The sequence below is a fragment of the Vipera ursinii genome, assembly GCF_947247035.1.
Source record: "Vipera ursinii genome assembly, chromosome: 15".
NCBI classification, from domain to species: Eukaryota; Metazoa; Chordata; class Lepidosauria; order Squamata; family Viperidae; genus Vipera; species Vipera ursinii.
The window spans coordinates 8,996,196-9,010,206 of record NC_139528.1 but is presented as its reverse complement, the minus strand read 5'-3'; positions in this window follow the sequence as shown (position 1 = coordinate 9,010,206).

Genomic DNA, 14,011 nt, shown 5'->3' with positions numbered 1-14,011 from the left:
GAAGTGACTTCGGCACATGACTAATTCAAGCTGCTGAATGCACTCATTAGCTAAGCCCTTGGCATCACCGCTGGCATCCTTGGGTGAAGGAGGAGAGCCTCAGAGCGTTGCTGTTGGTCAACGTGGTTGAGCTCCCTGCCAGATCTTCAAGGTTTTTGGCCCTTGGATGGATGCCAGATCAAAGCTTTTGGAAAAGCCCTTGGTGGAGCAGTGGGCTAATGCCTCCTTAAGTAACACCAGCTGCCTGCAATTAGTGCAGGTTCGAGTCCCACCAGGCTCAAGGTTGACTCAGCCTTCCATCCTTCCCAGGTAGGTAAAATGAGGACCCAGATTGTTGGGGGCAATAAGCTGACTTTGTAATAATGCCGCTTGGGGTGTGTGTGAAAGCCCTAATAAGCAGGCATATACATAGAATGAAGGCTACTGCTAAGCACATTGGTTTGTGCTTAAATTGTAAGCCACCTTGAGTCTTCGGAGAAAGGCGGGATATAAATGGGATTAAAATAAAAATTAAAAAAAATAAATTCTGACTGAAATGAGAAGAACTTCGGCATGACATCCGTGTTTAACAACTCCCTTTGCAGTGAAAAGATGACAGGATGCCGGGCAAAACAGAAGCTAATTGTAACGATGCAGTAAGTCCTTCAGAAGGGAAATCAGTGGTGTGCAGGTCGATCTCCTGGGATCTCTGGACCTGAGTTATTTTTTAGCCTTGATTGTCTTCTCCTCCTATGACTGCTTCTGCTCTGGACTGAGGTGGACCTCCAACTCCACTTGGGCTCCTCTCTCTTTTCTTCTCCTCCAGAAATCTACCGGATCGTATCCCAGCAATGCAGAAAAGCAGCCTGAGACGGAGTTCAGCCTCGGGACCACCATCAAGTCCATCAAAGTCTTGCCCACCCAACAGGAAGCGAGAGAGACCCCCTTGTTGCCAGAACATCTAACCTGTGTTGGGAAACTGTCAGAAAGTGAGGAGCCACCAGGTCTTTCCCTGGCAAAGGAGGTGGGCCAGCTCCACCAGCTGCCCGGCCTACTTGGCCTCTGTCCTGCACACCCATTTCTCTACGCTGCGTGAAGCTACCCTGTGGTTCCAGCTGAGGCTGCCCAGTCCTTAGAGGCTGGTCTTCAGCCACTAATAGATTTTGGGGTGGGGGGGAAGAAAGCATGCAGGGGGCTGCTGAACAGTCCCTTGAGGTTCTTGTGGAGTTTCCCAACTCTTTGCCCCTCTGGTTGGTAGGCAGCAGCATCCCTGGTCTTGAGACAACTAGACGTAGAGCAACGGACACATTGGTCCTTGGCTACCCTCCTGGGTGGCCACCAGCAGGTCTGGAATTTGTGTTTAATGTCCTCCACCCCAGCCTGGTCCTGCTTATTCAATGTCATTAGCTGCTAGTGGGTGGGGAGCTTAAATAAACTTGGTTTCCATATTGACAAAAATAATTAAGTGTAGCCATTGATAACATTTTACTGTTATTCCAAATCATGGGTCTCCAACCTTGACAAATTTAAGACTTGTGGACTGCAACTCCCTGAATTCCCGACTGGAATGGCTGGGTGGGAAATTTGGGAGTTGAAGTGAGTGGTGGGATTCAGCCGGTTCAGAGCGGTTCGGTAGAACCGGTAGCTAATTTCTTTTAAGTTTGGAGAACCAGTTGATGTGTGGCAGAAATGCCACCCCCTCCCGCCCCTGACCGGACCCACGCGACGACGCCTACTTTCCAGCTCCAATGTGGTCCTCCATCGCTTCCTCTGCCCCTGCCAGCAGTCCCACAAACAAAATAAGTTTATGGGACTAAAAAAAAAGTTCAATCAATCAATTCCAACTTTGCGAGATTTTTTCCCCCACGATAAGTTGGATATGATTGCTTGAACTTTTTTTTTTTTAGTCCCACAAACTTTTGCTTCTGGGACTGCACATGGCGGCAGGGGAAGTGACGGAGGAGCTGGAAAGAAGGTTAGAAAAGAAACGGTTAGGGAAGCGGGGGCGTCTGGGGGGCGGGGGGGGCAAGATCTCCAACTCTGCGGCGGCAGAGAAATGCCTTCCAGCTCCGGCGCTCGGACTGCCGCTTCGGTGGCTGTGAGCAGAACTGCGAAGGGGAGTGAGCGGGAAGAGGATGGGTGGGCAGGTGAGGGGGGGTCTGCCACAGCCGTCCACAGAAGGTGAAAAGCAGCCCCTGCCTCGCCCGCCGCCAGCAGTTCAGCGAAGGCCGGCCGGCCACCAGCTGAGCAGGCGCTGCAGTGAGTCGTGCCCGGGAAAAGCAGAGCAAGGGCGGCTGGATGGGGAGGGAGGGGGGGAGGGAAAGCAGCCAGCTGGGATGTCTCTGACCACGTGGAACTTCGGCCAGTTAGTGGGCGGCTGGTTGAAGAGCGGGACGGTTGCGCTTCTGCCCGCTTTATCACGGGGCAGGCTATTAACAGGCAGCCCGCTCCATTTCATTAAAAATATTTTAAAAATAGGGGTTGTTTTATTTTTACAATATGGAGCAGGCTGCCTGTTTTGTTTTTTTAAAATCCCATTTATATCCCGCCCTTCTCCGAAGACTCAGGGCGGCTTACAATCTGAAGCACAAATCAATGTTAACAGCCTGGCCCGTAATAAAGCGTCTCTCTTCAGCCACCGCCCTCTGACTTTGGTTCCATCGGAAGAAGGCAGGGATCCGATGGCGACCTGTTATTTTTTTCGCCAACTGCCAACGGTGTCCGGTGTTCGAACTGATCGCTTTCAGGCCGGCCGCGCGGTCGAGGAAGGTCCCGCGTGGAATCGTAAGAGGCGCGGCCCTGCATCGTGGAGAACCAGCCACGGAGCCCCATCGGTGTGGGTGGAGGCAGCAGCGGGACGGCCGGCCCGGGCCCCGTCTGCTCGGCAGCTCTGACGAGGGCGGCTCCTGCCGCTGCTGCGCTGAGCCTCTTGCCCCGCCGGCCACGCAGAGAAGCAGGCGGCGGCGCCGGCGATCCCCGCCTGGCCGGCAGCGGCTCTGGAAGCGGTGCGGTCCCGACAGATGCCGTGCTGCGGAAGGGAGATGGCGTGTTGCCAGCCAGGCCTGGTGATGGAGGGATCGCTGCCGCCGCCGCCGCCTCCTCCTGCTTCTCCGTGTGGCCGGATGGTTGAGGGTTTCAGAGCAGCAGCGGCCGGGCGAGGGCCCGCTTCCAGCTGTCCCGGGACCGTTTCCGCCTGCGCTGAGGGTGGGAGATGGTGGCTGCTCTGATTCTCTGCAAAGCGTCTGGAGCATAGGAATCCCTCGGAGTGAGATGCTAGCTGTCAAGTCCAGTGAAGATGACAGAAGTCGCATCTTGCAATATTCCCTGGTGTTACTTTGAACTTGTGCATCCTGAAGAAATGGGCCGCTGGTCTCTGTTGTTAGCTCTGCTAGGTGCCAGCAAATTGGACCCTCTCATACTTGGCTAGGGTGGGGGTGGGGGCCAGCCAGTGGCGAGGAGGGTTTTTCTGCCACCCCCTCAAGAAACCATCACTCAGCTTGCATAATAATTGACCTGCCTCCCACATTTTGTTTCTAGAGAATATTTTTGAGAGGATAATAGGACTGGATGGCTCCATCTTGGATTTGTGACCAACATTGCATTGATCACTCTTGATGACCAGCTGTGACGGGACCAGGGTGCTAGGGGTGGTCCTGCTGTGTCTCTCAGGGTCTTTAACAAGGTACATGCAGGCAAGGGATGTGTAATTTAAACATTCTAAAAAAGAAATTAGGAATTATACCTGTTGGAATGGCCCTTGAGCTTGAGTTCAAGGCCACAGAGATCAATAGAATCAGTGGAGACATTTTCGACTACTAGGAAACATCCCTCCAGAAGGAGATGGGCAGTCACTTCCTTCTCAAGCTGGCTTAATCAGCCAGGACTACTGAGAAGCAGCCATCAGAACTGTAGATCAAGCTGCTAAAGCTGCCCCTGGAGGCTTAAATAACATAATAATAACATGAAGCTTGGAACAGAAGGGAAAGACTTCAAAGAGATCACTTGGGCCATCAAGTGATCTTCTCACGCCTCCTGCAGGCAGAAACAGAGACCAGATTTCAAAAGTGAATTTGCAGCAGCAAATCAGCCTTCCTTGCTACTTCTTTTGTCTCCAAGTGGGTCTTTTTGTGAGTTCTCCAAGTGGGTCACTTTGATGTTTCCTTGTGTACGTTTTGAGATAGAGTCCATGACTCTCACGCCAGAGACATCAGATTTCTAAGCAGACATCAGTTGTTCAGTTTCAAGACCACGAAGCTTCTGCTAATTTGAGGGAAGGGCTGGAGGTAGAAATGATGAGTTTAGACAGCCATGACTGTTGTGCGCAGCTTCATTCTTGCCTGCATGACAATTCTTTAGCTCAACCGTCTTGTTGAGGCTTCTGCCAAGTCAAGTCAAGTCATGCTATGGCAGGAGAGATTTTGGCAAAACTCCACTCTTCCATCAGATGTTCCTCAACTAGCCAAGGAAAGGTCATTCATGAACTATTATGTTGGCAGGTAATTCTGCTTTTCCTTGGTGGAGGAATTCTTCAGAATGTTGCTGAAGATTCCTGAGGCACCAGTGTAGGGGGGAATGTTAGGTTTGGGTTGGAGGGGTGTCTATAGGGACGAGGTAAAAAAAAAGTCAAGATAGTGGCTACAACTATGGTGGCTATGCGATCAAAGTTGGAACAAAAGTAAAATATGGCGGTGGGGGTCCAATTGCATGGTTGTAGCCACCATCTTTACTTTTTTAACGACACTCCTCTCTGCCAATCCCACTGCTGAGGCAGTCTTTTCAAGACTGATGCCCTCCAGATATATCCTAATAGTCATTTCAGAATGTTTGGCCAACCTGGGAAAATATTTTGGGGGCCTCACATTTTACTTTTACTTTACAAATAATTTTGCAATCCATCTTGCAGAAATTCTACATCATTCTGGGAATTTTGCCTGGCAGCTGAATGCCGGACAAATATGAATCAGCAACGTAATGTAAAAATAAGGAAAGGCAATTTTAGCCGGCATTAACCAATGTACAACTTCCAAATATTTGGAATTTGTTTGTGTTTGGGCCAGACCCTACACTGAGTATTGTGTCCAGTTCTCCAGTGCTTTAAAGACAGTGTTTCCCAACCTTGGCAAGTTTAAAATGTGTGGAGTTCAATGCTCAGAATTCTCCAGGCAACTGCAATTGCATCTTCCTTTACTCTTGAGGGACAAAGTCAAAGAGGGTATCTAGGTTGCAGAAGCACCTTCTCAAGGATGCTTACTGGGTCATGGAGACAGAGCTGGATCTGTGATGGTCCACCAGCTTCTTCAAGGAACTGAACTTGTCTATCCAGAGGAAATACTTGCTAGCCATGTCTTGAAACACACTCCAGTGCTTTGTGTTGTTACTGACTTTGACCAAGAGAGAAACGCTGAGAGGCATCCATGCTCTGTTGGATGAGAAAGGTCCTGCCACCCCTCTGTTCCTTCACAAATCTCCTCAGCCTTTTCCAAAAATACCATGGATGGGACTTCAATCTAATTTTGGAGAACCAGGGTCTCCTTGCCATGAAGCTCTGCCTTGTACTAATTGGGATCACCTTTGATGCCTAAAACCTTCAGGAGGTCTCCTTTTTGGAAACTGAGTATCACCTTCTCTATCTTTGGAATTGATCCAGGCCAAAGTAGAACTGGTCCAGAAAGGACAAGAAAGTTAACAGGGCAGTTCCTCTCCAGTCTGTTAATGACCTCTGCTCTAGTCTTGGAGCAGGCAGAAAGGTGCGCTGGGACTATTTGCTGGTGTCCCACATGGCCGCCCTATGTTCAAAATAAAGTTGAGTGAGGGTCAATTGATGCCTGGAACAAAGATCTAGCTGCAAGACCAAGTGAGCAGTCCCCAGAACTGAGGTGCCTCGTGCTGGTGTCTTGTCACTCAGGCTGCCTCTGAACATGGTCTAATACTCCATATATTCCAGCTGACAGGTATGAGGAGAGGGTGTTGGGTTAGGCAGGAAAGGGTTTGTGGATCACCTCTGTGCAGCCTGGCATCCAATTTCTTGGACAGCCCAAGTGCAAGAACCACAGGCAGCAGTTTGTAGCTCCCCAAAGGGAGGAGGCCACGACTGTAGCCAGCAGGAACCATCACTGTCAATGAGGCATGGAAGATTCTTCATACTACTACTAAATACTATACTATACTATCCCTCCCCAAAGGGCTGGGGATGAGACAAGTCAGCCTTCTGCAGGAATGAGCTTTGATCACAGTTCTGCTGTGGTGAGCAGAACTTGAGGAGACCGCTGCATTCATCAGAAGAGAATGGAGTAGCTTTAGCTGAGGACACGTTGTCCAAAGAGGGCTGAGACAATTAGCTTAAGAGAAGGCTGAGGAGGATGAGATCCCGCTCCTCAAATACCTGTGCTTTTGTGATGGGGGGGAAGGTTCTAGAAGCCTGAATCAGGCCCTGGTCCACCAACCCTCTTGGATCCTGGGCAACTGGAGAACAGCAATCCAAACACCCCTTTCTGGAGTGGATATGGCTTACCGGGACCCATGGAAGCTTGGCATTCTCATGAATGACCTGTGATGGGATCTGGAGAAAAGGAGATGGCTGTCTAGGGATTCTGCTCAGTGCAGAAGGATTTGAGAGAACAATTGAACAGATCAACCAGAACACCCTAGAGCAGGTTTCTCCAGACTTGGCAACTTCAAGACTTGTGGACTTCAACCATGCTAGCTGGAGAATTCTGGGAGTTAAAGTCCACAAGTCTTAAAGTTGTCAGGTTTGGAGACCCCTGCCCTAGAGCCACCATCCTTGTCGTCCTAGATCTCTCAGCAGCTCTCAAGAAGGTAGACTGTGGTTGACTAGCCTTTTGGATCCCTGCTAGAGTTAGGAATTGGGGTCACCATTCCAGTGTTTTTATTCCTGCCTGAGAAGGTGGGAGCAACTGGTGGAGAGGTCAGGTGTTTAGCTGCCCCATTAAGGAGCAACTGGCAATTTAGTTCTCTCCCCCCACCCCCATTTTATTTAACCAGGAAACCTTTGGGGCAGGTATCATCAACACGATGAGGTTACTCAGTGGTGCATCTCCATTCTGGGCCCGGGGGAGGAGATGGAATTTCTTATGGTGTCTGCTGGCTGTTTGGGTCTAGATGGGTTAAAAACAGACTCAACCAAAGCAAAATAGAGTAGTTATTAATTAGACCAGAGGTCCCCAACCTTTTGGGCACCAGGGACCGTTTCCGTGGAGGGAGGTTTTTCTGTAGACTGGAGAGTACGCGTGGTTTTGTGTGCTGCCTGCATCCCACGGATGGGAGCTTTGCTTGTTTGTGTGGAGTGGTTGCTGGCATGCCGCGGCCTGTTACCGGTCCATGGACCGGAGGTTGGGGGACCCCTGAATTAGACTCTTAAGGGGAGAGAGGAGACTCACATCTTAAGAAATCTCCTGGACTTTAAGCTCTCCTCAAGGAAACCCAGCTGGTGAAACCTGGATCTTCTGGAAGACCATTGCGATCAGTTGCAGAACTAATCTCCACTGTTGTTATTGTGATTTACTGTTGTCTGCTTTTGTAGCATTAGCACTCTCTTTTTTAAAAAAATGAATAAATCTGCAAACCAGCCAGATTTAGATGGTGATAAAAGACGCAGATAAAATAATAAACAAATTTCATTCAGAAGGTCAGACTCCGTAGGGAGCAAACAGGCAGGCAGTTGGACTAAAAGATTCCAAGGTCCCTTCCCACCGAGGATTCTGTAATTTGGCCCAGGAAACGAGTGGCGATGAGGCCTCCACCTGTCCTGGAGATGCCCCTAGCTGAAGATGAAGCCATCTGAAGCAACCAAGCAGGAAGAGCTAGGAAGTAACCCTCCATTGCAACCTCTTTTACATGGGACAAACATCGTATCAGTTAAAAACCAGGATCCACGAACCCCGGCTGGCAGTCAAACGCCACAACCCCAAATCCCTGATCTCCACCCACACCAACATCAAACGGCACCGGTTCGATTGGAGCAACACCTAAAGCATCACCCGCACTACCACCCACCACGCTCACGAGCTTATCGAAGCCTGGCAAGCAATTCCATCAACAGACACATCGACCCACAAACAGCCCATGAACCTCTCAGAATCCAAATCAACCGCCCAGCCAACCAGAGGCAGCACCAACCCTCAACCAACCCACGCAAGCCCCCCCCAGTTCGCCTTCCAATGAGCCTGGTCTGATGTAACCTCCCCAACACAAGACCCTCACTTGACACACCCACATCTGAAACCCTTATGAACAGAAGAACACAAACACTGACACGCCCTAAACTCCGCTGAAGATATTACCTAGCCTGGTAATGAAACATTTGGAAACCAACCCACAAGCTCGGATAATGAACCTTCACCCTCAGTAATCCTCCTCCTGAGTTACTTCATCCAACGTGGCTGCAGTGCGGGATTCGGGGGCTGCAGCAGCCTTGAACCCTTACAGGAGGACAGACTTCTCCAACCTGGTGCCCTCCATCCCTTCTTCGGCCTGCAAGTCCCACTCCCAAAGGCCAGACTGGCCCAAAAGTCTGGCTGAGTGGCTGCTTGGAACCAGTCAGAAGCAAAGAGCCTGATGTTCCAGAAGTTATCCCACCCTTTGACGGGCAAAATCCAGGTGTGTTTATAGGGAAGCAGGCAGTGAATACGGCAGGCAGATGGGCCTCTTTAGCATTGGGTCAACTGTAGGAATGGGGAGGGGTGTCTCTCACAGGAGGGAAAGTCAGAAATCGGCTTTATTTTTACAAACATGTCCAGTTCCTCCAGGAATGAACTGAGTCCACGGCTGTGAGTTTCTTAAGTAACAATACTTTAATAAAATTAAGTTCTTAATGTAATTTAGCACATTTAATACAATAACCTTTCCCTTCTTTGTTTTCCTACAAGTTGTGCAACATCATTATTCTCTTTTTAAAATTTTAACTTTTTAAAAATCTTTTTTCACTATATGCCTCAACAACAACAATTCTCTTCTTTTTCTTCTTCTTCTTCTTCTTTGTCTTCTTCTCGTTCTATCTTTTTTTCTTTTGGATTTTTATATAGAGAGAGGAGAGATGGAATCAAATACAAAATAAAATGTGAATCCTGCCAGGAATGTATGATCAGTGTCCAAAATTGACCACAAGTTTCCTATGTTAAAGAAATTCCAATATTTTAACAAAGAATGGGCTAGAATCACCCAGGATCATAGGAATACAAAGTGAACCATGAATATTAAATACATTGGTGAATTAGAAAAACATTTCAACATCATATTAACAGAAAAAAAGTTTAAGTCCATAATATTATTTAACCTACAACAGCTCTGGTTCTTCAGATGTTGGGCTACAACTCCCAAAATCCACAGCCAATCAACTTCTGGCTGGGAATTATGGGAAATACCTTCCATCTCGCTGGATGGAATCAATGCCCAAACCCCATAATCTAAAGAATTTCAAGATTTGAGCCCGCTCCTAACCAGTGAATTTGACACCCTAAACTGAACAGCAAACTTCCCATTTCTCCTATGAAAATGTGACTTCAGGCGCAGAGGCCTTTCCTCCCTGGACACCTAGAGAAGATGGCTTACCTGAAGCTTAGATCCCCTTCCCCTCAGGAGGTTGGTAAGAATTCAATTTTTATGGCAGTATTAGATTTTCTGCTTACAATCAGATATTTAGGGGGAAGAGTGTGGAAAACTGATTTACTCTGTCAGGCTGCTTTCTTCCCTACCTGGTGTGTTCCAGATCTCTTGAAGAGGTCTGGATGGCTCATCCTGCAAGATCTCAAGTCTTGGAAAGGGCTGACTCCAGTCTGGACTGGGGAGACCCTGTCTATTCTCCAGTCCACCAAAGATGATGGGTTTTGTATCCCTCTTGTGTGTCTCTCAGCGAAATGTCCTGAGAAATGTTTTTTGAAGATTGTTTCTGAGGGATCATGGGATAAGTTCAATCATCCTTCCATTTGGAAGGAGAACTAGATCTCTGCTCCAAGGGTTCCAGGACACTCGGAGCGCAGAGTCCCCTCCCTGCCCCCCAAGTGTGTTGGATCAGCTGCTCTAGAAGACAAGAGGTAGTGTGTAGGGCTCTCCATTTGTGTGGTCAACCTGGACCTGAAAGAACACTACAAAACGTTCTCCTTGGTGACCAGGAGGAAGATGCTTGCTTTCCTCTAACCTAGGAACTGAATGCCACTATCATTTCAAAAGTAACTTCCAAATCTGAGTTATTCAGCTTTACTCCAAACAGAAGGACTTTGACTCTTTCTACTTTGATTGCTTAATGCCCCAAGCAAATCCTGTCTGCTCCAGTTTGGCTCAGAAACTGCCTCGCCTCAATTTCTAATTCCTCCACTGAATCTGGACCTGGTCAGTTTACACCACACAGAGATCCCAACAGACAAGGAATCTGAGTTTTCCCTGTTGTACTGGAAGGTGAAATATTGCTTTGAGATTTTGAAAATCTCTTTTTCTTTCCACAGCTGGACAAAACTCCAGATAGTTGCATGTTGGAATGGAAGAGAAGCCAGTAAGATTCTCTACAAGTGCTCAAAGAAAATGGATCCTAATGGTATTAAACAGTGAAATCAATGCTCAAGTCTTCCGCAAGATCTTTGATCTACTTCTTGAAAAGCGAATATTCTCTCTGTCTGCTTCTATGGAAAGAGAAGAAAACCTTCCATGTTGCCTTGACCCAAAGCAAGAATTGCTGTTAGAAATAATTCTATACAGATGCACCAGTTTCCCATAACACGACTTTTCCTCAAGTGCAGTTCTGGGAAAGGCAGCTTTAGAACCACCGTTCAAGATTTGGAAGAAAATTCTCAGCACCCTTGAAATGAGACCCTTTTGAGGAAAAATGCTAGTGATTAAGTGGCTTGAAACCAGTAGAGATTTGTGAGGTAACTATAAAGAGCACCTGAAAGTCAGTCCTGGCATTATTGTTATTACCGCTCAAGTATCAAACAGAAATAACAAAATGAGGTAAAAATAAATGGAAATAAAGGGTGGCTTGGTGGGGAGGGGGCTTGCTGACCTTCATCTTGCAAGCCCCTTTTAAGAGGGGAGGATTCACCACATGCCCCCGGAAGAGAGAGAGAAAGAGAGGGGCAAGGGACTCTCGGTGTTAAGAAAAGGGGGGCTGTACTGGGGGTACCAGGGCTCCAGGCTCACAAAGGCCCATTACCAGGAGAAGTCGGAGTCCAGGCGAAAAGGGATCCGACATACAAGAAAGGAGCAGTTGGTGACCAAACAGCAACATCAAAGGCAAAAGAAGCTCAGATGGACTCACCACATCCAGGGTGGGAAAGAACTGAAAAGGGACAGGTGCCCCCTTGAGATGCAGGTTCCCCATCAATTTTGGAAGGATTGTTTTCAGGCAGAATGAGAAAAGGGCACAGAAATGTTAGTTCAAAATCATTCTAACAAGAGGAACACCTATTTGTTTTATGCACGTTATCATTTGTTGTAAAAATGTAAGACAGTGATGAATTCTTATTCTTCCTTTTGTGGTGCAGAGGCAGCAGATGCAGCTACTCTATGACTCTCCAGCTCAGAAAGACGGAGGAAATGGAGAAAGGGCAATGCCCCCTCCCCCCCATGGCTAGAGGCCCAACCCTCCCTTTCTGGAAGATTTAATCTACAGGCCTTTGCAGGGCAGGAGCTTAACCAGCAACCACCCAGCTGAACCTCCCCACTAATCCCTTAAACACGTCCAAATGCTGCCTCTTCCTCTCTCTGCCAGTTAGGCTTCCGTTGGCTGGCTAGAAAGGTTTCCTTCCCAAGGATGTGGATGATCAAAGATCTGGAACAAAAGATGGATGGGATCAGAGAGAAGGAAAAGTGCTGAATTTCTGCAGGTGGGATCCTGTTTTATTTCTATAGATGATGACCGGTTTCCAGGTCTTCTCAGTTTTGCTCTAGAGACCTGGCTAAGAGTATTTGGGAAAAAGAGTGACCAGAAGGATGGGGGGGAGGCAGCTGCCCATTCAAGACCCCTTGCTGCATGGAGGAATGAACACTAAGCATGCTGCCCTCTGCCCTCCAGGTTTTATTGGCCCAGCTGACTTTCCATGCGGTTACACTTGGGATGAGCCAGTTTCATTCCAGATTATTCTCTTAAATCCAGGGGAATTTGTTTTGGCTGCTGCATATTCAGTGAGAATGAAAACAGGCAGAAGCGGGTGGAGAATACTAGCCCAACCTTTCATTCAGAGGCAAGAAATCCACAGGATATGGCAAAAAAGTCAAGATGGTATAAAAGTTCCACCTGTTAGTGTCCAGGATAGGATGATCAAAGGCCCTTCCATTTCACACATACAAAGTATGTGAGCCGTAAAGTCGCCAACTTGATTTCTTTCACCTACTCCAGAGACAGCCCTGTCCAAAAACTGGCTTCCTCTAGCGTGTCCTATCTACCATGTTGCTTTACACTTATTTATTTGATTTATATGTGGAAATCATTTTAATAAATCTTCCAAACCTCTTTTGGTAGTTTCGAGAATATCCTTCCTTAACTTTTTTTTTCTTCCAAGGAAAACAATGAATTATCTTTCAAGAATTATCTTTCAATCTCATTCTCCTATTTCAGTTGCATTTTTTAAAAAAGAGAGAGCTTCCTAGCATAGTACAGGAAGTCTAAATTTAAAAGTATAAAGACTAGCATTTGTCTGGTATTCTGTTCCACGGATACACTTTAAAAGATCAACAATAAAAAAAAGGTTTCTTTTTTTTAAAAAATACATATTATCAGATCTCATAATTTTCCCATTCTGTAAAAAAATAACATTATAGCTAGACTGACAGAAAGTTGCAATAGTGGGGATCAAATTTCAGCCAAAGAGTAAAAGATCAGCTGGGAAATTAAACCGAAGCAAACAAAGAACAAAAACCTTGCTGTAATTATGAGTTTATTTTACATTCCACTCAGTCTGGGATTACCAATTTTCTTATATTTTATACGGATAGTATCTACTATTCATTTTTTATCATTTTCTATAGGATTATAAGAAATACATTAGAAAGTTTATACTTTTAGAAAGATTCTTCTTTTTTATATATACTTAGCTATTCCTTTTCTCTTTCTCTCTCTTTTTGGTTAAAAAAGGCTGCCGGAGCTCAGCTGGGACACTACAAGGCAGAAACAGCCAGAAATATTCCTGTCCTAAAACAAAGACGAACTTGGAATTGCCGTCCAGAGAAGTCTGTGGAGCCCTCCTTTCTTTTCCCTCTTGGTTTCAAAAAAAGGGGAAGAAAGTATCGGAAAACGGGAGAACATGAGATGGAAGCCAATCTCCCGGATGAAACCTGCTCCACAAAGTCTCGTCTGGAAGCCTGGGGTGTCTTTGTGGGGGGGGGGGGGTGAGACCCCCTCTCTCCTCCAGACACACATGCTGGCTGAATGCCCGTGCCTATCTCCCCAGCCCCAGCCTGGCTCTTCCCAGCCCCAGCTTGGGGACAGAGTCTCTTCTCAAGGGGGCTGGAGGACAAATGCCAAAGGAAATCTTTAATCTCAAGTAAAACGAGAGCCGGATCTGTCCTGGGAAAAAAAGGGAAAGAACTGCTGATGTCATTAAACTCCTGAAAAATGGAAGGGCTTCTAGCTGTCCCCTTCTATTCACTGCTACTGCTCAGAATCTGGAGGAGCCCAGAAAGGGCTTCTCTGGACGGCTTCGTTTGTGGAGACCACCACAATTGTCCACTCCAGGACAACTGGGAGCCTCCCGGCGACCCATGCAGGAGGAGGCCGGGCAGCGGTCCTTGGGCCCGGCTCTGCCCTTGGCTCCCCCTGCTTGGCTGAGGTGGGCTTCCTCCTGAATGTCGGATCAGGCAGGACGGAAGAGCAGTCAGCCCCAGGACAGAGGATTTGCCCACCACCCCGTCTCTTTGCAGCTGGAGCAAGGGGGTCGCCTTAAGTCAGAAAGAACAACTTGCATGGCTAAAAGTGGCACTTCCTTTGTCCAATTCCTAATGTTTGTCATTTTTAATTATTTTAACATACAACTTTTGCGATAGCTTTTTAATTTCTGGGAACGGCTATTTTTATCATAACTACTCA